At 45.5% G+C, this 27,832-nt stretch overlaps 1 protein-coding gene across 3 annotated transcripts in view; it reads right to left on the reverse strand.

The window, feature by feature from the left end:
- CXXC5 (CXXC finger protein 5) overlaps positions 1-27,832 on the reverse strand; it is an 87,678-nt gene that overhangs the window by 34,110 nt on the left and 25,736 nt on the right. Inside the window, exon 2 of one of the 3 annotated variants that reach the window (XM_006015714.3) lies at positions 17,855-18,002. The exons of the other annotated variants lie outside the window; for them this stretch is intronic. The gene's annotated coding sequence lies outside the window, so the exon portion shown is untranslated. The remainder of the gene's footprint in view (positions 1-17,854; positions 18,003-27,832) is intronic. 3 annotated transcript variants of the gene reach the window in all.

Here is a 27,832-nt window from a genome sequence, read left to right on the forward strand (position 1 = left end):
TAGGTTTGAAAGCATGATTCATAAGATAAAACCAGAGATTTCAAAGAGAAATCCAGAGCTGTGGTCTTTCTGAGTTTTTTGCAACAAAAAAAACTGCTCTATTATTTTTCCATAGTCAAAAAAAGAATGAAAACTAAGAACTGGCATTTTCCAACGGGTGTCACAAGTCTAAAAAGGTTGGGAACCACTGCTCTACAGAGGCAGTGTCTACATGAGATGCTGACTACACAGTAGCCTGAGACTACTGTGCACCAGCGTTGCATGACAGAAAGCATGATGCAATGCTACTGCATAGTAGTCTTGGGCTACTGCGCAATCAGCGTCACAAAAAAAAACATTCGACGATGCTACTGTACAGTACACGATTTAGTACTGTGCAGTCAGCGTCTCATGTAGACATGGTCAGAGAAGACCACTTTGGTCTCATCTGCATGGCACTTGTACAGCCTATTTCCAGCTAGGCACCAGGAGAGTAAGGAGCCTGTGGCATTTTGTCTCAGGAGAAACAGACTCAGCTCTGACCACCTTCTACTCAGCAATAGCCAGTGGGCCCCAAGCACCTCCTGATACATGACACAGCTACATGCAACTTAACTTATCTTCAGACCTATCACCAATTGCCATTACCAGTGGGACACATGAGTTGGTTATTTATTTTATGGGTGGTAAATAAGGAGACTTTCAAATGTCAGACTACCAGGAGTTTGTCTGAAATCCACTTATCTCTGCAGCCACTTAGAATATCCAGGCCCAGAATGGTTATGGAGATAACGCAATTTGAAATGTCCATCAGAATATTTAAAGACTTCATTTGCCCTATGGACAGCTGAAGACAGCTGCTCTCTCCCTCTCCCCTCATAGAAGCTGTCCAGCAGCAAAGAAGTTGGTTAAAGCCCATATCCCAAACCTTCAGCACCAGTCAAGAGGTTGCCCACCACCTGTGGGCAACCTGTGATCCTGCAGATAATGGCACTTTAGTAGTCGCTCATTTCTTGATATGTGGCTCATCTACCCTCCTCCGTCCTCCCTTGCCAAGCAACTGCTACACTTGCTGCCCAAATCCTGCAATGACTGTAACTAAAACCTACCAGATTCAAATTCAGGAAGGCAACGGATTTTTTACCCTTCCCTCAACATCGGATTGAGCAGATCTGTTTGCAAGGGTTAGTCTCACAGCCAAGAGACAGCAGCAGAATATCTCTGTACTATGACATGGTTCTCAGTAGGTGACATTTTCATTCTCTCCCACCTTTGCTGGCTGGCACTTTCCCCTATTCAGATATTTGGCAAAAATATATTTTTTGGTGGACAGCAACAGACTGACAGCCCTGAAGATGACCAGAGGGGACCCTTCTTAACAGTAAGAGAGCAGTTAAGGTTCTCTGGCCTATTCAGTCCTCAGTCTACCTGCACACCCTGCAAATAAAGCTGCTAAACAGCACCGGACTGTGCTATGAAGGAGGTCAGACTGAAAGATCTACTCATTTCTTCTGGACATAAATTGTAAGATTCTGTAAGTCTCTGATGGACATTTAGCAACATGAATGTGTGTCCACTAGGACTGAGACTTATCACAAGTTGCCATAGGATTCCATGCTATGGAATATGTACCCCAGACACGTAACAGGTAGTCCCTGTCCATAACATATGACTAAGTCCAGCTTCATGTAGATTAGTCCATTCCCAACACTCAGAGGAAAATTATCAGTACCTCTTTGGCAAAGATGGAGATGAATCCCATAGACTGGAGGAAACCCAGCAGAGAACTGAAGGAGCTGCATGCAGAACCTCCAGCTTTCCTGGAAGCCAGAAGTATTGCAGAAACCAGGAGGGTGAGATCCTCCAAAGTGTTACATGTGGCAGCTTAGAGGCTTAAGTGGGTATGAAAATTTCACCAGGGAGCATAAAAAGGACTGCAAACTGTTACCCAAAGTCACTGGAAGTATTTCAGATTTACTGTGATCCATGCAAGAATTTGCTTGGGGAAGGCACATTGTCTTTACAAGAAAGCAGCTGCCAGGTAAGACCAATGAGCATTATGTTACAGACCTATGTATAAGAGCTAAGGCATGTGACTTAGAGCAGTTAACAGATGGGCTAATTAAAGCATGAATTATTTGAGGTATAACTGATAACCAGGTCAAAGCAGATTGATTGGCACAAGAAAAGCTTTTAGCAGTTAATAAAATTGTCACAGCCCCATTTGGATGGAAATATTTTGAGATTAACAAAGAGCACACCATTTCTGTCAATCCAAGATCCTAAAGGTGGGGGAACAGGAAAGATTACTAGTGTACTAGTACTCAATTTTCTGTGAGATTATGCTGTTGCACAACACATTAAGTAGCAATGTAATAACCCACTGTAAATCAGTTTGCTCATGACAAGATTCCAGTTGAGCTAGCAATAGATAGTGGCCAACAATTCACAAGTGGCTCATTTCTCATTTCTCAAGTTCTCTGACATATTAGTTCGAGTACCTTGTGCCAAACCCTTACTATTCACCTTCAAATGGGCTAGCAAAAATGTCACTGAAATGAAAAAAAGCTTGAGAAAAGTCCTACATGATTCAAAGGATTCATGTTTAATATTATTAGTGCAAAGCATATCACAACAAATTTTACAATGCTTGGTTAGATCACCATTTCAGAGAAAAAACCTTATCTAACAAACAACTTGAGTCAAAGACAATAAACCTATAAGCTTATAGGTTATATAAACCTATAAGCAGCCTATAAGTACATAAGGGATGTGCATCAGGATCTGGGGGAACACCTGTTTACCAGAGTACCCCAGGGGATGACAAGGTCCAACGGTCACAAACTGCTCCAAGACCATTTTAGGCTGGACATAAAGAAAAAATTCTTTACTGTCCAAGCCCTCAAGACCTGGAAGAAACTCCCCCCAGAGGTGGTGCTTGCACTCTGGACACTTTCAAGAAACATTTAGACGTTTATCTTGCTGGGATCCTTTGACCCCAGCTGACTTCCTGCCCCTGGGGTAGGGGGGCTGGACCCGATGATCTTATGAGGTCCCTTCCAGCCCTAATGTCTATGAAATCTATGAAACTCTGAAACAGTTTTAACTATATAGTGAGAAACTAAAACAGAAGAAATACCAAGAATGCCAAACACTTACCCCTACTGCATGTGGGAAAGAATGTAAAAATTCCAAGCAGAAAGGGATTGGCAAGATGCCATGGTAACAGCTGTACCATTCACGCCAAAGTTATATGACATAACAATCCCTTAGGGTCAGATTGGCAAGAAGTACAGCAGGCATCTAAGCAAAACTAAGGAGGGCAATGGCTGTTGGTTTTTTTGGGGACCCTGATATAGTTCATATGTTGGCAGAATGAGCAGCTGCCTACCCAGACAATACCTGCGGTGTCTGAGCAGTGGTGAAGGGGTCTCAAGTACAGCTCCGAAGTCAGGCATTTGAGCCTGGTTTGATGCTCCCAGTCAATCCAGCTACAAACAGAATGCAAACGGATGGGTTGTTTTGGGCTGGGGAATCAAATTGCTACATCATTCCCCTGTGCTGCTGGTCACAGGAATTGACATGCCTTAGCCACACTGGCCCAGTGTGCTGTTAGGCTCAGGTAGCTCTTTGATTTTGATTTAATCGATGGCAATGAAGACCTACCAAGAACAGTCATCACAAACACCACATGACAGATCTTTGTACTCAGTGCAGAGCAGTCCACTGCAGAAGCAACTGCTTCGACAGCACAAAGAGGTAGTGCAATCAGAAGCCTACAGTGTTCAGAAATGGTCGCTATTGACAGATATTTAACAGGACAAAGAGTGACTGTCTTCTCTCAGGAGGATTCAAGTCATCCCCATCCTAGCAGTGACCATTAGTGTGGTTTATCATTTATTTGAATGAGATTGTGGTTATTATTTTTGCTTGGCACTAGATTTCAGTTACACCTAGTTTTTTTAGAGAGAGAGAGAAAGGCTGATTTAACAGTAACTGCTGAGAATCTCTGGACATCAACCTCTGCCATGGGGTTGATGGCAGAGGTTGATGTCCAGAGTCCAGGGTCAGGCTTATGACCTGACCACCTGTCATGTGGTCAGGTCATAAGCCTGACCCTGACCACATGACAGAGGCTGGGAAATAAAGATTAGTTTCTTGTTAGCTCTACTATGTATCATACCTTCACTATGAGACCCTGAACTTGCTGTGTTTGGACCAAAGAGCCTTCAATTGGTAACAACTTTCTGTATCCCACTGCCAACTCTCTAAGTCACCCAGCCCCATGGGATAACAATTCCAATGTCTGAATGACAAAGAGAAGGCAGCCAGAAATCCAGGTTAGCAGAGGTCATCTCAGTAATGATAAGCGTGTTTCGTCCTCACATGACAAAGGGAAGCCTGAGTGTGGTGAAGGCATAGGCTGGGTGCCATTCCCTGCTCCTCTCCCAGCAGATCCAAGTTGAAGGGCTGGCTAGGTCCTTTGTCTCCAGACTAACAAACAGGCTAGAAGTATGTGGCCCAGAAACAGCATCTCACGTGGCTCTGTGGTGAACTCTGACCGCACCAGGAATGATCCGCATTGCCTCTGTGCCACATCAGGAATGTCTCTGGGAAGCAGGCCCTGCCCGCTCGTTCTCACTCCATATGAGCCAGATCCTGAAAATAAGGCACTGTAGCCACTGCAGAGGGTCTTGAGCCCATGCCCAGCACCACTCTGTCCTGTGAGTGCTTGCTGCCATGCACTCAGGGCTGCTCTAAGGCAGCCACATTGCCTCACTTCCAGATGTAGCATGTGCAGAGCAGAAACAGGGGGACAGGAGTCTGCTTTACAGGGGCACACCAGAGTACAACGCAGAGGGGGTAGAGACAAGCTCTGAAGGGCTCTGCCTGGGGCCTTACCCTGTCTTCAACAGTCAGGTATAATAAGGCTTTGGGATGCAGGGGAGGGAGATACAAGGACCCTGAGGACACCCACAGGGTTTTTCAAGGACTCACCAAGATGAGGTACAAGAAAAATTACAGCCAGGCATCTGGGATTAACCTTGGAGCGTTCCGTTGTCTAAACAAACCCCAGATGTACAATTTGGAGACCCCCAATGTTCGCCACAAACACTGCAATCTGCTCTTCTGTGCAGCGATAGTCGGCAAGCCCAGGGCACATTCTACTGGCAGAACGCTAAGACAATGAACCTCTCCTTCCATGGTCAGCGGGCTTTCAGCCCTACCGCACTGCATCCTGCGAGACAGAAAGGGCTTGCTACACAAAACTGTTCTCTCGAGCCTTCCCTGCGCTCAGTGCCACTTGTCATTCGAGCAACCCCGTGGCCTTTAGTTGCCAAGGTTCCAGAGCTGTTCCGGAATCGGAGTTAGCTCAGCTTCTGCCCTGGAGCAAGGAATCTGAAACGCTGCCACTGGAAACGAAACAGAGCATCCATCATTTTTCTTGCCAGGAATATATCCAGCCCAAAAAGAAATACTGCCTGCTAAACAGTGCAAAACAAAAGCCCTCAATTTCATCAGCAATGCAGAGCCAGCTCCTCGCCTATCGGTCATTTCCACGAAGGTCCTGATTGTCTGCATTTCGAGACGGAATTAAAAATCACCAATGAAACCTACACAAAAAGAGCAGCTAAGTTTGGTCGCAGGCTGCAGGGAATGAAGCTCTCTGGGGGACGTGCTCAGCTCCGAGTCGTGATAGCTGCAGGGCACCCAGCAGAATGCCACGCCACACCCAGGATGCATCAAAAAAATCAAAGGATGGGAAAAGGACGCAGGTGGCAGAGCTGGGATTTGAGGGAATGAGAGCTTGCTTGCCTTACCCCCTGCAAAAATAAAATCCAGCTGTTCTCATCTGTGAGTCAGCTTCGAGAACAGCCTTTGGGAAATCATTAGTGTCCAGCTATCAGCCAGAGCAGCATCCTTCACCCCCAGTGAAATGGTCTTTCTTAACTGCAACCACAGGGAAGTGGGGAGGTTCCTTCACATGCATCCCCAGCCCTCAACACAGGCAAGCCAACCTAAATATTAATAAGAGACTCTCCATCCAAGGGAAGGATGAGTTTATGCAGAGTCTTCACATCATAGTAACGCCTGTCTTAAACACCCAGTTCCCAAGGGACTCACACTGGGTGCATCTACACGAGCTATTAATGCAGCTCAAACTCCAGCACAGTTCACACCGGCATCAGCTGCTCCCAGGCGCAGCCTCTTCACATTCACCTAGGACCACAGCAGTTTGAGATGGGGCAGAGCAGCCCTGGGCTGGCCCCAGGCTCTGGGTGGCAGCATTAAGTAGTGGAGGAGCTGGCTGGGCACAAGAGTGCCAAAACTGCAAAGCCATGTAGCTGCCACCCTGCCAAGCCTACTGCCAACCTAGGGCTGCTCCACCCTGGCTCAAACTGCTGCAGTCCCTGTTATCAGCCACACATGAATTTCTGCACACTAAACAACTCCACTGTAAAATGGCAGTTTACTGCACCCTAATACGGGTGCATGTGTAGACAGTGATGTTTTACTGCTGAGCTAATTAGGCAACTCTACAGTAAAGCACACATGTAGAGCACACATGTGGATGCACCCACTGAGTCAGTCTGAAGCTAAGCTGGAACAAATGCAACTCTGAAATAACATGGATCAAATTCTGATGCCCCAGGTCCATCTTCACTTATGCAGAACTTTCATTTGAAGTCAATCACCATATGCTGCAAGGCCTTCTTCAGTCTTCTGTGTTCTTGGGTGCTCATCTGACCATCACCCCCTGGCATCAGAAAAGGTCTCATTGGAGTCAACAGCAATTTTATGGTATACAAAAAAACTAAGTTCCTGATTCCAGAAGGTACTTAACCATGAGCGTAACCTGAAGTCCCCGATTACTGTTGTTGCCAACAGTGTTTACCACCATACTTTTAGGCATGCGCTTAAGTATCAATTAGGACCTGAGTAAGGAACTCAAGATTTAAGCATATGCTACAGTAGAAAAGCAGAGGGTGAGCCTGGTTCTTCTGCTGACCCAACACCTTCCAAGGAAGTGCCCTGGGACCCTCTCATCCAAACCCCAATACCTGGAAACACAAGGCTCCCTGGAACACTGGTCCCAAAGCAAATGGAAATTACTGCAGTAAAAAAAGGATGAAAATGCCACTAGGGATAAATGGGAAAATATTTGCTGTGTGCGCCTTGCTAGGACATCTAGGTGAGAATGGATCTTTGCAACTTGCAGCACTGTTTCAAAGTGAGAATTCCCTACTAGTTTATTTCTAAATGTATAAAATGAGCCCAAATCTGTTTCTCTATGCTAGTACACAATATGTTATTTAAACAATACAACCTACTGTCTGAGGTCACTTAAACAAATCTTCTCCTTCAGACTCAACTCTCAAAGCCTTCTACTGTTCTCCACTTCAGAAAGCCACAAAGCTTGTCCTCTTGAGCTACTGTCCTGATCCTAACTCTGTCAGGTGACCTCTGTACTGTGTTTTGCACACTGACTCACTGAAATAATTTTTATTTGCTTTGGAGTCCCAGGGAATCTCGTATTGCTAGTTTTTTTCCCAGTTCTGCTAGGAAATGTGGTGCAAGTCACTTTGCCTCTTAATACCACACAGTCCTCCCAATATTTGTCCATTTGGACTACCGCTCTTTGGAAACATGAACTACCCATCACCTGCCCAGTCCCTCACCTGACTTGGAATTCTTAGTGTTATTTTAACATAAACAGAAGTAACTTTTCTGCCCACATTTTATAAGGTCTTCATCACCTGATACTTGATGAAGACAACAGATCCAGCAGATCCTTGTCCTCAGGAAGAAGTCTGAGCACGAAGGCAGATGTTACACCACATCCCAAAAGTCAACAAATCTAGGCTCTGTGAAAGTGACAGAAAACATGAGGAATCCACCATAAGACATCCCATCCCCAGACACTCACATCTAGGAAATAACAACAGCTGTATGGACTGGCACACACAGGGAGATGGGGGATGTCACAAGTGTGACATCAGATTCAACAGGAACCTATTGTGATGCCATGAATAGGAAATTCTGCCTTCAGCTACAGATGAGCAGAGGTGCTGATCTGCCTTTACTTAGCTTGTATAACTGCAGCTGTAATTTAAATCTGTGCTGAACTCCATCCACTTGGGACCAAGTCCTGCTCTCAGATAGGCAGGGGCAACTCTCTCCGGAGTGACCAGCAGTTCTGTCCCCCAGGGTTGAGAGTGTTCCCAAGCCCATATGCCAGATCTCACTGCACTGAAAATTTCCATCAGCTCTTCTAGTTCTTGACACTTGCTTACTGAACAGGAAACCACTTCCCAAGAACAATACCAAAGTACTGTATGTATTTTCCCTCCACCAACCAATAGCTATCAAGATTAATAGGCAAGAAGGACATCAGTCCCAGGCAAAATAATGGAAAAGGTCACATGAGAATCAACTACTAAAAAATTAAAGGAAAGCAATATAATTAATGCACGTTCATACCATTTTATGGAAAATAAGTTATGTCAAACCTGATTTTGTTCTTTGACAAGCTTACAAGTTTAGTTGATAAAGGTAAGTGTATAGATACAACATACTTAGATTTCTGTATGGTGTTTGTCTTACTGTGACATGACAGTCTGATTAAAAAATCAGGAGTATGTAATAGCAATAAAGCACATGTTAAGTGAATTAAGAACTGGCTAACTGGCAGGTCTTAGACAGTAGTCATCAACGGGTACTGTCATCATATGAGATAGACTCTAGTGGGGTCCTCAGGAAACACTGTTAGGCCTCATTCTTCAGTATTTTTGCAAATGATATGAAAGTGAGTTTAACGTTTCCAGATGACACAAAGAGTGTGTCTTTGGAGTGGCAGGTAATGGTGAGGACAGTAATGACTTACTAAGTTATGATCATTCAAACAAAATGTGTTTGAATACTGTCAAAGGTAAAATAGTATTTCTAGGCTTAAGGAATGTATCCCAAACCTACAGAATGAAGGACTCTGTCCTAGGAAGCAGTGAATCTGAAAAGGATTTGATGGGGTTCATATTGGACCAGCCACTCAACATTTTGGGTTCCCAAAGCAATCCTGTCACAAAACAGGATGATGCAATCCTTGGACACATAAATAGGGAGCAAGAAGTTGGGGGGAGGGAGGTGATTTTATCTTTCTGTACAGCACTGGCTGAGTTGGAATACTGCATCCAGTTCTGATGTCCACGTTTGAAAGAAGGATATTGAATAATTGGAAGAAATTGGCAGAAAAGAGCCACAAAAATCATTCCAGATCTGGAGAAAACGGCTTACAGGGATAGATGTAAGAAGCTCAATGCGTTTAGATTGTCAGAAAAAGACTGGGAGAATTGATTACAGTATGTAAGTAACTTTACAAAGAAACAGTAACAGTTGCCATGTGGCTTTTTATCTAATAAAGGCAGAACACAAACCAATGGTTGGAAACTGAAGCCAGGCAAATACAAATATGAAATCAACCCATTTTTTAAAAATGCAAGTAAAGAACCACTGGAAACAAAATCCAAAGGAAATGGTGTGTCTCCCATCTCTTGATGGGGGAGACACCACCAGTGCTGGACACCTTCCTAGAAGGTATGTATTCGCCAAAACACGAAAGTTCATTTTAATCAAACACCAGTGACTGGGCTCCGTGTAGGGGTAACTGGGTGAAATTCAATGGTCTGTGACACAGCCACGGTTAGATTATCTAGTAAATAACCTAGCCTTAAACACTATGAATCCAAGAACTGTTTCTCAAGGTAGGTATATGTACTTCTGTCTTTATCATTGCTTACCCAATTTCCAAACAAAAAGAGGACTACAAGTGGGTATGCATGCAGACTGAATGACACCGCAGCATGAAAAAGCATTTTCTGTGCTTCACAAGAAGAGTCAAGTCTTGCACACTGGCTTTCTGTTTCCAGATTTATGAATACCCCACCTCACCATCTGCACAGTCAGGTTATTTGGCTAATTCATATGGGATGATGCAAAGCTTTAGAAGCAATTTTCACTTTCCTTGAAGAAGATACAGGGGAATGATTCTGCACTGGCCCCCAGGAAAAAGATTAGGTGAGCACACAGTGAGATATGGTAGCACAAAACCCAACCATAAGCAAGCTAATGCTGTTTGGGTCTGCATACACATCATTACCATGGAGCAAGGAGGGGAGAGGGAATACTCCAGCCCAGTATGACTCATCAGGGATACTTTATTTTGTCCTGGGCAATTCAGTACCAGGAAGATACAGATAAGTTGGAGGAAATTCAGAAAAAAGCATCAGAAGTAACAGGGGCCATAAGGGATTGATTTATGAGGGAAGATTAAAAGAGCTAAATATATAGTTAGCATGGCTGATAACACAGGGAGGCCATGATAAATCGCAAGCCCTATGAAACACTTCGAAGTTCATCTCCAGATGGGTCCTCCCAACCTAAGATGCTGACACACGTCTCTACACCTATCCTGGCCTCCAAGAGCAGCAAGCCCCCACCACTGACTACATGTAGGATCCTCCTAATGGAGAGAGGAGGAAGAGAAATAGGCAAGGGCACCCTCTGGAAAGGTTAGGCTGAACAACCACTACCTCAGGCTGGATGGACAGAGCACAGGCTCAAGTGAAGCAGTAGGCCCATGCAGCCAGGGGGTTGGAGTCAGGCAGAAAGCCATGTGCCACAGAAAACTCCCTAAATGAAGCTGGAGCATGTACTCCAGGGTTAGAGCTTGGGGGCTAGTTTATAAATGCAGTGTGTGGTTAATCAAGCTAGCACCATTCTGCACTTGAGAGCTACCCTGGTATTAGAGGACAAGCAGACTTCCTCCCCAAGAGACTACGGCTGTCTTGTTTCCATGGATTGAGAGATAGAGAAAAAAGACACAGGGAAAAGAGGTATCTCCAAGTAAGTCCTTCCTAACATGCTGGTGATAATGGCTTCAGTCTACTATAGGGGTGCCCCTCCTTTCTGTAAGATCCATCTCAGGGCAGCAACAGAGCCCAGGAAGAGAAGCCCCATTACCCATAATGAGCCATCCAGGTACTGGAGACACAAAAGTCTCCTGGGCTACTGAAAAGGATGCAGGGACCATGCTGCAAAGGCTAAAGTTCAGGGCTCGGGAACAGCATTTTACTGAGGGACCTGGCTTGGAAAAGTAGTCTGGAATCCACTGCATCAGGGCCAGTCCCTCCCCCAGACAGGGCCCTTCCTGAAAACACCAGATCTGGGCAGGGAATGGGCAAACCTCTTTGAAATCCTGCCTTCTAAAGAGATAGCAAAGACAGAAATAGGCCCCATGAAGTGGGAACTGCCATGTAGCTACTGTGACTAACATGTTCCTCTCCTCACTGTCTATTCAGGTTGAACCATCCTCCTCTGCTAGCTTCTTTCATCAGCTTTCTCTTCTCCCTTTTCTTGTTTTCTTTACCTAGATGGGATGTGGAGGGAAGCCAGAGCTGTGTCACAGGCTTCACATACTTCAAGAATCAAGCAAACAAAGAGACCGAGGAGTAGGAAACGGGAGAGCAGGAGTTATCATACCTAACCTGGAGTGACATTTCTTTTGTTCCTTTGCTTCCTGGTGGCAGGGACACATTACTGAGTGGAGGATCTGTAGGGCAGGATGCAGAGGGACACAGAGAGCAGGAGTTGACACTGAAATTAGCAAATAATAAATCATCAGAGATGGCATTTTCTAAGCATCCGGGTCATCAAGAACAGTTCCATTCAGCACCTGGGATCTGGCCTCAGAGGGCAGCAACTGGTCACAATCCTATGAGGAGCTGAGCACACTGAGATCTAGAAAAGCTGAGGAAGACCACTGGTAGAACCAGTTGAGTTTGTACATCTCAGAAGATGCTCTGGCAGTGAGAAATAGCCTTTGGGAAACAGAAGAGTTGGAGAACTAGTTGCTTTTTTAAGTTTCTTGTGAAATTCTTCTTGGATTTTTAGGTGGGTTACTGGAAAACTAAAAACACTGATAAATCCTTATGCTAAAGATGGCTTTTTTCAAAGTCTGCAAAATAGAAGCAACTTTGAATTTTTTCCCCCCTCATTTTTTAGTTTTCACCGGTTCTACTGAGCAATCTATAGATTCTGGCCTACAGAGGTAAAATAACCTACTGGGGTTTCCGATTCCTCACACTGTTGCACAGACCCCATTTAAAATCATAAGAACATTTTTTTTAAATCAGATTTCACCTGGAATCTGCAAACTTACCCAGTTTCTTCCCCACACACTGTCACTTGTAATACCAACTTCCGCATTGGAACTTAGGTGCTGACTATTTTTTTTGTCTTGCAGCCTTGTCATAAACAAGACGTTTTTCCAGAATTGTGCACAAGCAATGGCTCTTTCCACTGCTGCAGCGAGGTCCTCTTTCATACAGGTCTCACCAAGGAGTCAGCAAACGAGCAGGTGCTTCATGGTCTGCACTTCACTGCATTCACATATATTCGTGTCATTAGAGTAGTCCCACTTGATCATGTTAGTTTTTGATCTTCCAGTTTGTGTGAGTAGGCAATTCAGGTATTGCCATGTTGACCAGTTTAGATCAGCACCTCTGGGTAGGTCCTCCTGGGGTTCCAGGTCCATTTCAGAGCACCAGATTGCACATAATCTTTTTTTTCCATAACCTCAGTTGTGCCCTGTCAGTCTTTGTGTCCAACAACGCAACACTGGTCACAGAATTCTTTTGTGCTTTAAGTTACTTCTATGTGACCATAGAGTAGATGCCTAGGGTCTTTCTTCTGTCACAATCTTTCTTTTTAGCTTGCTACCTTTCTTCTGATATCAGGTGGTACAATGCCAGCCAGTAAATATAGGCTATCCTTTGGTATTGACTTTCGACATCCTGTTATCGCAAGACAACTGTTGTTTAGAACTGGATCTAGTTCCTTGGCATGAACGGATCATTCCCATACTGGACGTGCATCCTCTGAAGTGGAGGCAATAGCAGTGGCTCATAATGTAGCTGGGTTCACTCCCCACTTTGAGATGACGAATTTTCCAAGTATGTTGTTGTGGTCACTGACCTTTCCTTTTGTCTTCTGTACATGTGCTGTGAAGGTAAATGTTTGGTGCAACATAATCCCCAAGTACACAGGGTTCAGGTCATATCATAGACTTTGCCAAACAGGTTTCAGTGGCTGACTGTGTTGTATGCCTCCAATAGGTTTACAAATATAACTCAACTGACATAAGGGCCACAGCAGAAGTGTTCATGTTGTGGCCAGTCAGATACCAACAAATCTGCAATTTCTACTTAAATACCTTGTCATCAACAATCTCAAATATACATAATGCTGATTTTGCTGATGGCACAGAAGGCAAAAGACAATTCATCTCCCATCTATGTCAGCCCAACTGTAGATAAACAAGTGCTCTCATACTTCCTGAGAAATCAGGGCAATCAACTAGTTGCATCAGGTGCCTCTACATGAATGCACAGAGCCTGGCAAATGAGCAGGAAGAATTGAAAGTCCTTGCACAGTCAGGGAACTATGACGTGACTGGAATAACAGGGACTTGGTGGGATCTCGCAAGACTAGAGCAGTGTCATGGATGGGTATAAACTGTTCAGGAAGGATAGGCAGGGGAGAAGAGGAGGAGAAGGAGTTTCACTTTATGTAAAAGAGCCATATGATTGCTCAGAGCTCCAGTATGAAACTGGAAATAGGCCTGTTGAGAGTGTCTGGGTTAGGGTCACAAGAGAGAGAAACAAGGATGATGTTGTGGTGGGGGTCTGCTATAGATCACAAGACGAGGAGGAAGTGGTGAATGAGGTTTTCTTCAAAACAGGTAGCAGAAGTTTCCCGATCACAGGCCCTGGTTCTCATGGGGGACTTCAATCACCATGACATCTGCTGGGAGAGCAATCCACTAGTGTGCAGGCAATCCAGGAAGTTTTTGGAGAGTGCTGTGCACAACTTCCTGGTGCAAGTGCTGGAGCGGCCAACTAGGGGCTACGATCGTCTTGATCTCCTGTTCACAAATAGGGAAGGATTGACGGGGAATGTAACAGTGGATGGCAACTTGGGCAGCAGTGACCACAAGATGATAGAGTTCAGGATCCTGAGGGAAGGAAGGAAGGAAGGACAGCAGCAGAGTAAGGACCCTGGACTTCAGAAAAGCAGACTTTGACTTGCTCAGGGAACCCATGGGCAGAATTCCTTGGGAAACCAGTCTGAGTGGGGAGAGGAGTCCAGGAGAGCTGGGTGTACTTTAAAGAAGTCTTACTGAAAGTGCAGGAACAAACTATCCCAATGCGCAGGAAACCTAGCAAGTATGGCAGAAGACCAGCTTGGCTTAGCAGGGAACTCTTCAGTAAACTAAATCACAGAAAGGAAGCTTATAAGAAGTAGAAACCTGGACAAACAACTAGGGAGGAATATAAGAGTATTGCTCAGGCATGCAGGGATTAGGTCAGGAAGGCCAAACCACCCCTCGCAGTGTTAAAGGGGCTTCACACAAACTGATCTGCCCCAGGCCCCGCACCCCACTGTGGTCGTCTCTGACTGTGTCCAGTTTTGGGCCCCCCCCACTACAGAAAGGATGTGGACAAATTGGAGAGAGTCCAGTGGAGGGCAACAAAATGGTGAGGGGGCTGGGGGACATAATTTATGAGGACAGGCTGAGGGAACTGCGCTTATTTAATCTAGTGAAGAGAAGACTGAGGGGGGATTTAATAGCAGCCTTCAACTACCTGAAGGGGGTTCAAAAGAAGATGGAGCTAGGCTGTTCTCAGTGGTGGCAGATGACAGAACAAGGAGCAACGGTCTCAAGTTGTAGCAAAGGAACTGTAGGTTAGATACTAGGAAGAATTTTATCACTAGGAGGGTAGTAAAACACTGGAACAGGTTACCTAGAGAGGTGGTAGAAGCTCCATCCTTGGTGTTTTTTAAGACCCAGGAAGACAAAGTTTTGGCTGGGATGATCTAGTTGGGGATGGTCCTGCTTTGAGCGGGCGGTTAGACTAGATGACCTCCTGAGGTCCCTTCCAACCCTAACTTTCTATGATTCTATGGTACAAATTCAGTCTGGGCCCACTCCTGACATCAATGGGTGTTTTAAGTTAGGGTAATCAAGGAATGGGGGCCTGATGCATCAGTCAGGGAAATAAGCAGGTATGGTGATAAAGGGCATATCTCTTCTTGGTTGCCCCCAAAAAACCCATTCACTTTAAGAACAAAGCTGATCAGAGAATTTGGTCCGCGAAGTGTGGATTTTGACATTTCAAATGCAGTCAGCCATATTTTGGGGGTAGGGAAGATGTTTCTGCTATGTGATAAAAGCCAAGGACTCTACTTACAGCTTTTTAGGTCTCAAACATCTACACTACCAAAACTCATACTAGGTTAAAAATTGAGCTGACCGTGACTTGGCAAGCCCAAGGTAAAGTACAAAGCCCTCTGGGCTATTGTGACTCATGCTTGACTGGCCTGACCTGGCTATCTCAGCCACCCATCCTTTCACTGCATGCAACACAACATAATGCAAGGTCTCTTCTAATGGTACAGCAGCCAAACGGTGGCAGAGATTAAAGACAGTGCTTAAAAAACCAGTCATGACTGAATCCAGCTGAAATCTATAGGCCACTGCATCTGCTGAATGTAAACTCCAGAGCTGTCCATTCCGCCTATGGGGCAGGGAAAAGGGTATTGCTGTACTAGCCCCAATTCAGGGCTCCCCCTGGCCCTCCCCCTTGGACAGCTGATAAGAGACCAAATTACCTCCCAATTCTACATGCTGCAGGCCCATAAGACCATAGGCAAGAACACCTTGCCAGCTCCACATATATGTGAGTTGATCTGTATTCCTTCCCAGTTCCTTATTTGTATGACTTAAAAGTGAACTGAGATGCTTTAAAAATGCAGAAAAAGAGAAACCCCTCCTTAAGATCTCATGGTTCTTAAATTACAGAAGGATTTGGAGAGAAAAAAAGAACCCTAATTTTTTCCTTTGATTCAGTGTTTTAACAATGTAATTATTTCATCACTGACATTCAGCAGCATGGAGACTTCGCCTGCTATTCCACAGGCAGCGGCCAATGACACCAGGGTTTAACTCCTGGCTTCCTAAGTAACCCTGGGCTCCACATTGAGGAGGAAATCCTTAAGTCAGAGCCCCCATCCTTGTCACCCCCACTTCAGTTTCCCCTCTGCAAAACGGGGATCAGAATCCAACCTTTCTCCCACTGCTCGCCTCTCTCTTCTGTTCACATTGCAGGTTTGTAGGGACAACTACAATTTCTTTCTCTGTGAATGTGCAGTACACAGACCACTGGAGCCTCCAGGTACATTTCATCATGGACTGAAGAGAAGCAGCAGGAAGGCCCCATTGGTAGAAAGGCAGCTCCTCTAACCGACACTGGGGATGGAGATGCAAATAACTTAGCAAGGCTTTACTACACTTCAGCTGCTCTGGGATAACTGCCTGTGCACATGCTCTTCCCCCATGGGAAGTGGAAGCTAAACGGTGCTAATTTACACCTCTTTCATTCAGGGCTGAGATACTCCAGCTTAGCTTCCAATTTCCACAGGGTAAGTGTGCAGTTAGGCAGCTACCATGGAGCACCTGATATGCAGTAAATCCCTGTCCTCTTTTACCTGACTGTAAATGAATGTTCATACCCACTATCACTAACAGAAGGGAACAACCCAGAATTTCAAAGTCCTTGTCTGCATGCGGAATTGCATCATTTTATTTTAACCTATACATTTAAACCAATTTAGATAAATCACCACAGTCTCCTTTTGGTCTGAGTGATGTGGTGAAATTCAGCTGAAGTCAAGTTGGAATAGATTTAAACTAAACTGAAGTAAGCCACTCTGGTCCTGAAATACAAGCCACCCCAGAGATAGCTGCATGGCTTAAACTGAACTGGTTTAATTCAACCAGGGTAACTCTGCGTGCAGACTAGGATTAAGGAAGGGGCTATATGAGACAGCTGTTGTTTAATTTAAGAGGTGAACCAAAACCAAGTTAATTAAAAATGATGTACCCTTCTGTGAAGATGCTCCAGTAGGACCAGACCTACTCCTGATTGACTTAAGCCAATTTAGAATCAGCTGAAACTGAGACAAAATAAACCCATTTTAAATCTAAATCACAGCATTCTCATAGGGGTTTGCACTGGTTTAAACCAGTGCAACCTCCTGACATCCACAGCAAGGCTGTTTGAGTGGCTACCTGGTGATACACACGTCAATAGGTGCTCTGAAGAGCTCCCCCCGCAGGAGTGGCAGGAGCTTGGTAGGTGTGGTACTTACACAAAGCCTCAATCCCATCACAAGGGCAGCTTCACAGACTGTACGTGCAACTCTGTGGCTAACTAGCCTCTGCAGTCGCTATTGTTCTTGTGTGAAAATGGCCAGTAAAAACGAGCTTGCACTGTTTTATTGCTATTGCTCCTGTTTGCAAGGCAGGGGCACCAAGTCCTTCAGCTGAGGTTATGCAGCCCTTAGACCTGGTTCCTAAGGTAAGGGTTGACCAGCCATTAACAGCACTATGCATGGAGAATGGTGCCCGTATGCCTGCGTCCTCTGTCCCCTTCCTCGCTAGCTCAGATATCCCCGTCACACACACACACACACACACACACACGTTAAAAAAAATCAAGCCTCGACAGCCCTCGAGGACAAATAACCCAGCCCACAACATCTCCAGGTACTTCAGGCCTCCCTCCCCAACCCCTTCCAGAACAGCAGACCCCCCACTCCTCCATCCCCAGGTCCCTCCACAGGACCCTGAAGTCTGCCTACAGAGCCACATGGCATTCTTCACACAAAGCCCCTGCAATCCTCAGCCTGGCTCTGGGCTCCTTTCTAGCTAAAACGCTGATTATTTCACCCTTCCCTCTTCTCCCCCCCCTCTGACCTTGGGAGCGGTTGTCATGCAGGCGGAGGGGAGGCGCGACAATTAACAAGCGGGCTGGGGTGGGGTGAGATCATCGACTGGATGAATGGGCAGCCCGGCACAGCTGGAATTCGGAGTGCTGCAGACAGCATTGAGGCGAGGCATTCATCTGCAGAATGGGAGAGATGAAAGCGTTTCCTGCACTGGCTGCCTGGCTGACCACAGCCCCAGAGACCCCTCGAGCCCTTCTGTTGCTGCTTCGGTGGGAGCCAGTGATTGAGACGCGTGTGGTGGGCACATGCTGAGGAATCGCAGGGCTTCGCTGACTATGACTCTTTAATCTTCTGGGCCTGCCGTAGTCACAGGGAAAGACTTAGCCATTGCAGGGGAGAGGGAGTGACTGGTCAGGCAGATGCAGAGATAAAACAGCACAGCACCCTGTTTCTCCGAATCATGGCTTGCCTTGGTTAGATGCTAGGGAGATGGGCTGGACAGATGGCCTGGCAGGAAGAAGCCTGCTATCTAATCACAGGATATAATGCCAGCACTGCCCTATCAATGCCCCTCAAACCTGCCCTAGAGGGACTGCCTAACAGGGTTGAAACATAGCAGTGCATTCATCAGGGTGTCAGTGGTTTTCGAATGACATAGATGTCCAGCCACTAAGATGGACAGAGCTGCCTGCTCCCCTCAAACAGCTGCCTGACTGAAACACCCTCCCGTCCTGGGTGAGCATTGAACCAGCAACCTCAAGGCATCCAGTTTTCAAAGCCCGTTACCACGCCCCTCCAACACCCAGCCCCCTTCAACCACTTCCAACTGATCGCTTTACATCTATGAGAGCCTTATCAACCTGCGTTACAAACCAGACCAGCATGGGGTGCGGACAACCACCAAGGCAAGTGCCAGGCAAACACAGGAAAGGCAGAAAAAAGCCACAGGCAGAGAAAAGGAACAGAGAAGACGATAAATATCAAAAGAGGAAAGAGAGGAAGGGCCAAGATAAAGCTCCAAGAGGAAGGAGATGCATGTACCCCTTGCATTGTCAAGCGCTTACATGAGCATCAGCCACAGCTCTTCATATCCATGCCAACACCACCCCCACTACTCCCACCCGCCAAAAGCAAGGGGAGAGCTGTCAGGGAGCAGGGAGGGCAGAGAGGCAGCACTGTACAGAGACCTACTCCCATGCTCACTACAGAACCATAACTCCAGTCACAGGCAGAAGCAGCTTTTTGTGTAATGGATTCAAAGTGCTAGCCCCCTCAGATCCAGGCAGCCAGGCTGAGCCACCAAGCAGAATATCTGTCCATGGTACCCATCCACAAGACCTTCCACCAGGCCCTCCCCTTCCCACCTTCTCAGAGCCCTCTTCTGCCATGGAGCTGGTTGATTTGATTCCAAAGTCTCTCTTGCCATGTCCCTGTCTTGATCTCTATCTGTTTGTCCCTGAACTGCGAGCTTGGTGGGGCAAGAAGCAACCCATTTCAAGTCACTAGTAAGTGCCCACCATATGGCAGATGGCACAGCTAATGGACAGGACTGTGATCTCCAGTCAAGATCATAATAAGCCTGGGACCCCACGTGTCCCATTGCTAGAGCTGTGGTTCAGGGTGCAACTGCATTTCACAGCAGCACTTTGACTCAACTGGTCAGGGCTCTGGTGTGCCCAGTATGGCCAACAGGCTTTTCTAATACCTTCCACAGCACCTCCCCTGCCCTGTGCTCTCAGTGCTGGGCAAGCATCGTGGACACAACCATGGAGACCAGAACATCAGGGCTCAAATCCCAGCAGGTAAAGGTTTTTCAGCTACAGTTCAAGGGTAGCTGAAACATTATGACAGCACACACTGGGACAATAGTGCTCCAGGGCCTAATGTTTTGTGGGCAGCAATGCGCCCATTAATGTTTTGTGGGCAGTGAGGTGCCCACATGGCATCTAGTTTAAGAACATATTGGTGCAGGGGCAGCACCTGTTAGGCAGCTATGCACCTTCCAGTTGAGGGAGCCATGCATGTGGAGAGGACATTGCCCATCCCTTGGCACTGTAGTGAAGTGCAATACATTTCCATTCCTCTGGGACAAAACTGTTAAAGGGGGGAGAATCCTGCTCTTTTCAAGTCCTTTGGGGAACCAGGACAGGAATGTTTTTCAGATGGGGTTTGTCCCGACTAAACAGGCCATTTGTAGCCTTAGTTTTAACGAACTTTGAGGTCCACCACACATGTTCTATCAGCATCTCTTAAGTCAGTGGAAAAGCTCCTTACCTCCAGTGGGCCTTGGAAAAGGGTTGTATTTCCCTTGTAAAACCCACTATGGTTTAGGGTTTGATCACCCTGTGGGCTGCTTCTCTCCTTGGCTGGTCTCACAGCAGTTGCAACTGTTAGAAACTGTTGAACTAATAGCCTCCTGTATAAATGGGCAGGGGGCATTGGTGGACAGATGCTCAGCTCTGGAATGCCGCCACCTCTTCCCCCTCCCTGCACAGCTACCTTTGGCCTGACACTGCCTGGCTTTGGTGACCTTCAGGTCAGGCTGCAAAGATTATCTATTCTCCCTCAGGATAAGAGGACACAGGAGTGGAGGAAACGGTGAGGGCTGGAGCATTGGACACTGGTTAAATATGTGCTCAAAAGGCATTAATGTTTTGTGTGAGCCCCACAGCTCTGAATTGGCAAATTTTAAATATATCAAAATCAATCCACTAACTCTAACTGCCTGTATTATCTTTCAATTTAAGGATGAGTGGGGCAAAAACCCTAATTTTGCCCTTAGCTTCTAAAACACCCTGGCCTCATACTGGGCTGAGGGGATCAGGAGGTAGGGGGAAGGGAGAATTTTTAAAGTGTAACACCCGGTGTCACTCCATATGGCACGCGAGTGACAGACGGGAATAATACAGCAGTGAGATCGCTCATGTGGCTATCATGCAGCGTTGTATCAGCACTTTCTTTAGAAATCCTATTTTTCAGGGGTTTATAACTCAACCATAAAAATTTGCTCTGGCAGGAAACTTTGCATACAATTGTATCAGTCTGGGACAACTTTGCATCTCAGTATGCTCCAGAGTTTTTTCCTTGTGTGAAAGCAGCATCCTTAAAGATCAGCCCCCTAAAATACTAAAAAAAAAATATGTGCATGAATGTATGTGCATGTGTATATTTTGCTTTCCTCTAAGTCCAAGAAATAGCCATGTCTTTAAACTGAGACATTTTCAGGTTATTACTCCCTAATGTAGACTTGTGCCTTTGGGTATTTTCAGAGGGAAAAAAACCCCCTGAAAGCAGCTGAGCTACTGAGATTTCCATATCAGCTGCAGTACACGCACACTGCATGGAAAAAATCCTTAGGAAATTTCTGTGAAAAAAAAAAGATCCACACAACGTAGAGCTAGCTGGACACAGCATGCCAGTGGGGTCTGACAGAGCTGTTACGGTCTATCGGGCCAATAATCCACAAACTAAGACGGATTTATTGTACATGGCAGATCATAACAGCTCCAAAGAAACCATCACTGTCGACGGTGCTTAAAATTCACTTTCTTTTAAAAAAGGGCCAAAATATGGGTTTACAAGATAAGATAGATGCACCAGTTGTTTGGATCTGCCATGTAGAGAACCCCTCCCCAAAAAAAAAATCCTTCCAAACCCGGCACCATCACACTGCCGGCACTGTAGTCAAAGCGCTGTTGTGGATTACCAGGATGGTTTTCACCTCTGCTGGTGAGATGGATTTGCAGTACCATTGTTTCCACTGTGATATTACCACTGAACACATGGGAAGATAAAAGGAGCATGTTAAATCCAACCCAAGCCTTGCAAAAATCCAGCCCAGCTTAGGGGTTTTTTCAGATAGAAAGAAAGTTGCAAGAGGCAAACCTCAAAAAAATAAAGTTAGGAGGTTTGTTTTAAACCAGCACCCAGAAATTGGGATTTTCAGGAGTTTGCACTGCAGTCACACTTACCACCCAGCAAAGCTAAGCTAGAGAAGGTTTTAAAAAAACAGAAAAAACAACAACCCACAGTTTGGGGGGTTTTTTGTTTTATTTTTGGCAGCTGCAATGCAGACAACATACCCAGATAAAAAGTCCAAACAGCTGAGCATATAAGCAGTGCAAGGTTGAAACCATAATTGCTGAGTCTGTTCAAATCATTCAAACCTTGGAAATCAGACCGGACCTGAGCAAAAGCTTACGTTGGAGATGATAATATCAAAATGGGATGAAAGAGGATAAGCTAACGGGCTTAGCAGGCAGCTTGTCTGAATTGGTATCTCTAAGGAAGGGCCCCCCTGCTCCTGATTTACACCAGTGTGAGAGGAAAATCAGGGGTGCGTGTAACTGATCCTCCTCTCACCTGCCCCAGCATAAATCAGGAATAACACTAAGAAATGACTGGAGTTATTCCAATGTAAATGCAGACAACCAACCATCATGTTTTCAATGCATTTAAGATCTGTAAGTTTCTCCATGCCTAAGTGTTGTACAAGGTGCCGAAAGTGCGTAGGCCATCCCACTGAGACATTAAGGAGGAGCAGCTACTTCACAAAGGTCAGATCATAATGTGATGTGTGGATTTTGTCCCACAAGCACAGGGAGGACTGAAGCATATGCTGAACCAACTAGTCTTTCAGGACACTTTTACACATGCTCCAGGGATGGGAAGAGTAGTGCTTTAGAGTGGCTCCGAGAGCCACTCTAAATAAAGTGCCACTGCTTCTTGTGTATCAGTGTCCCCATGCTTAAAAATGGCAGGGGGGATGCTTGAACTAAAGCTCATTCAATGAGCTTTAGTTCAAGCGCCCCCGCCTCCACTTTTAAGCATGGGGACACTGATACACAAGATGCGGGAGGCTGCTGGAGCGCAGTAATTGCCACGCTCCAGAGACTCAATTAATGAAATCTGCTCCAACGCACTGGAATTTCCTGTGCATTGGAACAACCTCCACACTCATGTATAGGCACCCTCAGTTTCCATAAAAAACAGATTTGCTCTGGAGAAGGGAGCTATTACATCACCCTGCTGCAACTGTGGCACCTGCTTTTAGGTAAAATATTACTGGCATCATGTATTGCGTTACAGTGAAAACAGTTATCTAACATTAGTTAAATATGAAAACACTATATCGAAAACGTTAGTCTGTGACAACATCTGTACTACAGCACAAGAAGTAAAGAGTTAGAAGCAAAAGTTTAGTGACTAGAGGAACAGGCCAGAAGTCTTGATTTTTAGGCTGTTGCCCTGTCTCTAGTGCCGAAGCATGGGCTAGCAGAAGTAATTAGAGCAGGAGACTGACAGGCAAGACTCCTGAGTTCTCTTCCTGACTCTGGGAGGGAAGTGTTGCTTTCTGGTTAGAGCTGGTGAATAGGAGTCCAGACTCTTCAGCTCGTTCCCTGGCTCTGGGAAGGGAGTTTAGTCTAGTAATTAGAGCAGGAGGGCTGTGAGTCAGCAAACCATGCATAACCTCAGTGATTTTGACAATGAGGCAAAACATGGCAGTTTCAATTGAGAGCCTCTGATGAAAGGGGATATTTATATATGCAAAGAATTAGAAACTCGTAACAATTGCGCTGTCGGTGACCAGCCTTACAAAACATGCTACTTTACAATGACTGTCCAGCTGCCAAACACTTGCAGGAATGAGTTGCAGGCTTTTAAAAATAATTGGAAATAGAGATGTATTTGCAGACTAAACTTACAGTAACAAGGTGCTGAGAGGAGGGACTGTACTGGGCTTGAGTCCTTGAAAATAATGACAAGCAGGGGAGAGACACAAGCCTGTCCCTTATCCTGCATTTGAGGCTCACATGGAAAGATGGTTAACTCCAGCCTCAATATCTGACCTTGACAAATGCCAAGCTTCTGATGCCCTAGAGAGAAGAATAGACCATCACAGAGATCCTCCCTGCACAACTGCAGCATGCTCTGAGAGTTATATTAAGGGTGAGTGTTGGCCTGGCAGCAAATCCAGGCTCTAGGTGCAGATTTCCTAACGGGAACATCTCAGTCACACTAGTCTGCCTGACACTACTGCAGTCAGAGAGGTAATAGACGAGGGAAGAAACAGGAGAGAGGGGATGGTTTGGAGCTGGAGTTAAAAATCAGGCCTTCCACATAAGGACGGAGAGCATTTGCCAGAACACCCAAGAAATAATAAAGAGGAGGGTTTATTTAACCCAGAAATTATTGCCTAGAAAACAATAATTAAACATCAAATAAGGAAATGAACTCAGCAGGTCAACAGGCAAGATTATGCCATCTCCTTCAGGATGGGGTCTATGGCACATTGTAGCCACTACTGCCCCTTGCCAGAGACCTCCCAAAAGGATGCATCTGGAATGAATCCACAAGAGACCAGCTCACAAAACCAAGCTGATGGTTCTAAAAACCTGTGCATTGTATGGATCTTAAGGGGCAGGCAAGAACCAAATCCTGAAGGTATTACTGATGTCTTATTCATGGAAAACACAGGCCAATGCCAAAAGTAACTTTGTTTGAGAAAGGCCCAAGTACACAGCAAGCAAGTTCCCCCTAAAAGCCAGAGGCAGGGCTTATTGCATTTCTGGACTATTTCTTTGAACTTCAAACCAACACTGACTTTTCTCTTCCAAATGAAAGGGCAGAGTGAGACGGACTTGACTCTGATCTCACATCCATCATGCACCAGCCCAACACAATAGAGTTACTCCTGGTGAGAGAAAGATCACAAGCAAGAACAAACATGATGCAGGGGAAATCTCAGGTACAGCCCCAAAACCTTTCCTTCAAAGCCTCTTCCAGTTTAGGCAGAACAGAAAGGCAGGCAGGCTGGTGAAAATAACTTATCAATCTTGTTCTTCTGGAGGGCTGCATTTGTCACAGCGAAACTGAGTCTGGTGAGGCCTCAGACCAAGATCCAGAGGCATTTTTAGCCACTGGAGGTCTCCTTTGTCTATACAGCATGTAAGAACCAGACAAGGCAAAGAGTCCCAGAGCAAGACTGAGACACAATGAGGATTGCCTATACTGTTAAAAAAGCCCTGCTGGAAGGAGCACATATAGACAGATTCTAAGTACTGCTGTTTGGCTTCTAGCTTCATACAAAACTTCATAGGGGGGATGAGGGAAAGAAAAGGAGAGGAAGAGGAGGAGGTGCCATGATAATTTCATTTAAAACTAATTAAGCTGTGTTTGAGTTCCAGCATTAACCAAGAAGTACAGTACAGTGCTGGCTTTCTGAGGGCAAAAGTTTAGCTGAAGAATTTTAAGTCTCTTGTTGAACAGACAGACACAAGGCAGCTGATGTCAACCAGGATGTGCAGCGATAACTATGAGGAGAATTTGATCCAGTCTTCAATTTCGAAAAATTGTCCGTGTTTGCCCTCCCGTTCTGCTTTCCTGTGTACAGCATGCCCTCTGGTATGGGAAAGGAGGGCAGAGTTATACGTTCTATGGAGCCCATTCAGTCCTTCAGTAGTCCCATCTCAGCCAGTGGACTTTCACTGGTCCTAGAGGAGAATCAGTCTCTATATTCCAAAGCCAAGTCACTTGTCAAAATGCTACTGTGCAAATCCTGTTCCCAGTGCCTTGTCTGAACAGTTGGACCAGCCACAGGGGTCTGTCCTGATGAGTGCTAGAGACATCCTCCCACCCATCCACCTCCCTCAAACCAGAAGCACAGCTGTTCTGCAGACATTGAAATAGCTCTTAGGTTGGAGATGCACTTGTGTGCACCCATCCCTGCTCTCATGGAGAAGCTGCATTCTGTGCACTTTAATGCAAGAATGAGCTCCCCACCCCATGTAACTGGTTTGTAGAATTGTATGTGGATTCATAGTCCCATAATACAGAAGCCCAGAAGTCACAAGGAATGTCACAGGAGCCATGGTCACACACAAAACACCGGCATGGGGAGCATGCACATGGCATTTTGGTGCATCCAACAAAAATTATGGCTCCATCACCACATTAGTTGTTTGACAGTTATAAGCAGAGACATCTCATAGGACTCTATCCAATCACATATACTACAGCCAGCACTGAATTGCAGCAAGTTCTGGTGTGGAACATACAGACACAATGCTCATGAGTTTTGGACTGCATATATAGGAGAATACTCTGTACAGCTGTAGTTGCAGGAGGAGTTAAGGATAGCAGAAAGTAATTACTAATACTACAAGCTGGCTAAGAAAATGGAGCTTAATGCCTCTATTTATACCAAGAACTGTAATGGTTTTAAGTGGGCAGGACCTAAGTTTTCCATTTAATGCAACACCTACATTTATAATATAGATTTTCTTTTGGCAATGAAGCCCCTGATTATTTTTTAATTAGAACCCAGGCTATGCTTCTTATCAGATTATAATCAAGATATATTCTTATGGTAGGTCAAAATTTGGACCAACATTACTTGTCAGCATCTCTTTTAATTCCACTGCTGCCACTAGGCCCTTCAACAAGATGCTTCAAAGTTTGTTCTTAATTGGTTTCATTTTTGCCTCATAAATGATTCACCATGCTGGTGCTGCTTAAGAAAGAGGGTTATGACAGAACATGGTTGGAAGAGCTTTCCTTTCCGACACAGCAGCATTGCTGATAAAACAGAACAGCACAGCCTGCAGGGAGGAAGAAAATGGCTGATACAGGGCAGTGGGGCTAGGGTGTCATGGAAACTCTTAGGGTTACCAAGGGAAATATCAGCTCTGGTGATGGGGGTTTCTCTCCAAGACCCTGATCCTGAATTAAGAACTACACAGATGTAGGACACTCATGGGAGGATCAGGACCTACCTTGAGAACAGATGGAGCCTGACTGGTATACACTGCACAACGTGGATGGTTACTAGGGTCAACAGTTCATCGGTTCAGGGCCTGAGCTCTGAGAGAAAGGACTTAGTGTATTCAAAGATCCTATAATGGAGACAGGAAGCATCTGCAGATAGACACTGTTTGGACCCCAATGCACATATGGTGGGATCAAGTGCCAAAGACTCGCACAGAACTCCGTGTTGCTACATTTCCTGTTCCATCAGCTTCTTTCAGGCTGGGATCCCAGGGGCTACTGCACCCAAGAACGGGGATGCAGATGTGGTGCCACAGGCAGAGAACTGAGAAGGAAGTTTAGGGTCATCACCCATGACACCCAAATCCCCAACATGCTGCATAGATTCCATGGTTTCCCAGGTCTGGGGTGGCCATGGCTTACACAACTGATGCTGCAGGAGGAACAGGGCATTCCCCTTCTCAATCCTGACAGAATAATCAGGGAAGGGACCCTGGCCTGATTCCCTTCTCAACCCCTAGCACAGCTGTTACAGCAGCAGAGAGCAATCCCACACCTAACTATACCACCCTAAGGCTCCTATTTTCATCTTGCTTAATACTGATTCATGTTGTTGCGACTCCACTGTCACCCTGGCTTACGATACCACGTCCAGGAATACAATCAAGCCTTTGTATAAGCCTTGACAGCTCTTGATATGCTTTGATCAGTTTTCTAACACATGGTGTTTTTCTTAAAGCCCCTGCTCCTGGAATCATGTGATTATAGGGAAATCACAGATTTCATTTAATAACAAAGTCTGCAGCCCTCATTGCCTGCAGAGCAAAGCTGGTAAATGTGATCACTAACGGTTCAAAGAACAGATGGGAAATAAAAAGAATGCAACGCTCATTGTTTTTAAAATCCCAGTTTGCTGTGGCCTGGCAAATGGTTTCTCAACGGTAATATTGACATTTTCAAAAAAAAAAAACCCACCTAAACTCAAAAGAAAACTTTTTATCCTTTTAATGCAAAGGCCCCTTTGCCTTTGAGGCAGGGACTCATGTGGCACATGGGTGTGTTCAGTGTATACTGCAGCACAGGAAACAAAAAGTGCAAAAGGGTTAAAAGCACATTCAAGTTCAGAGGCTCTCTGGGCTTTATTCCTTGAGTGTCTCTGAGCAACACAGGTAAAGCATATCTGTTTTGTCTGATCCATCTCAGGACAAGAAACTCTACGAAAGTGTAATAACACTGAGCT

This window comes from Alligator sinensis, unplaced genomic scaffold (genome assembly GCF_000455745.1).
Source record: "Alligator sinensis unplaced genomic scaffold, ASM45574v1 scaffold156_1, whole genome shotgun sequence".
Taxonomy (NCBI): Eukaryota; Metazoa; Chordata; order Crocodylia; family Alligatoridae; genus Alligator; species Alligator sinensis.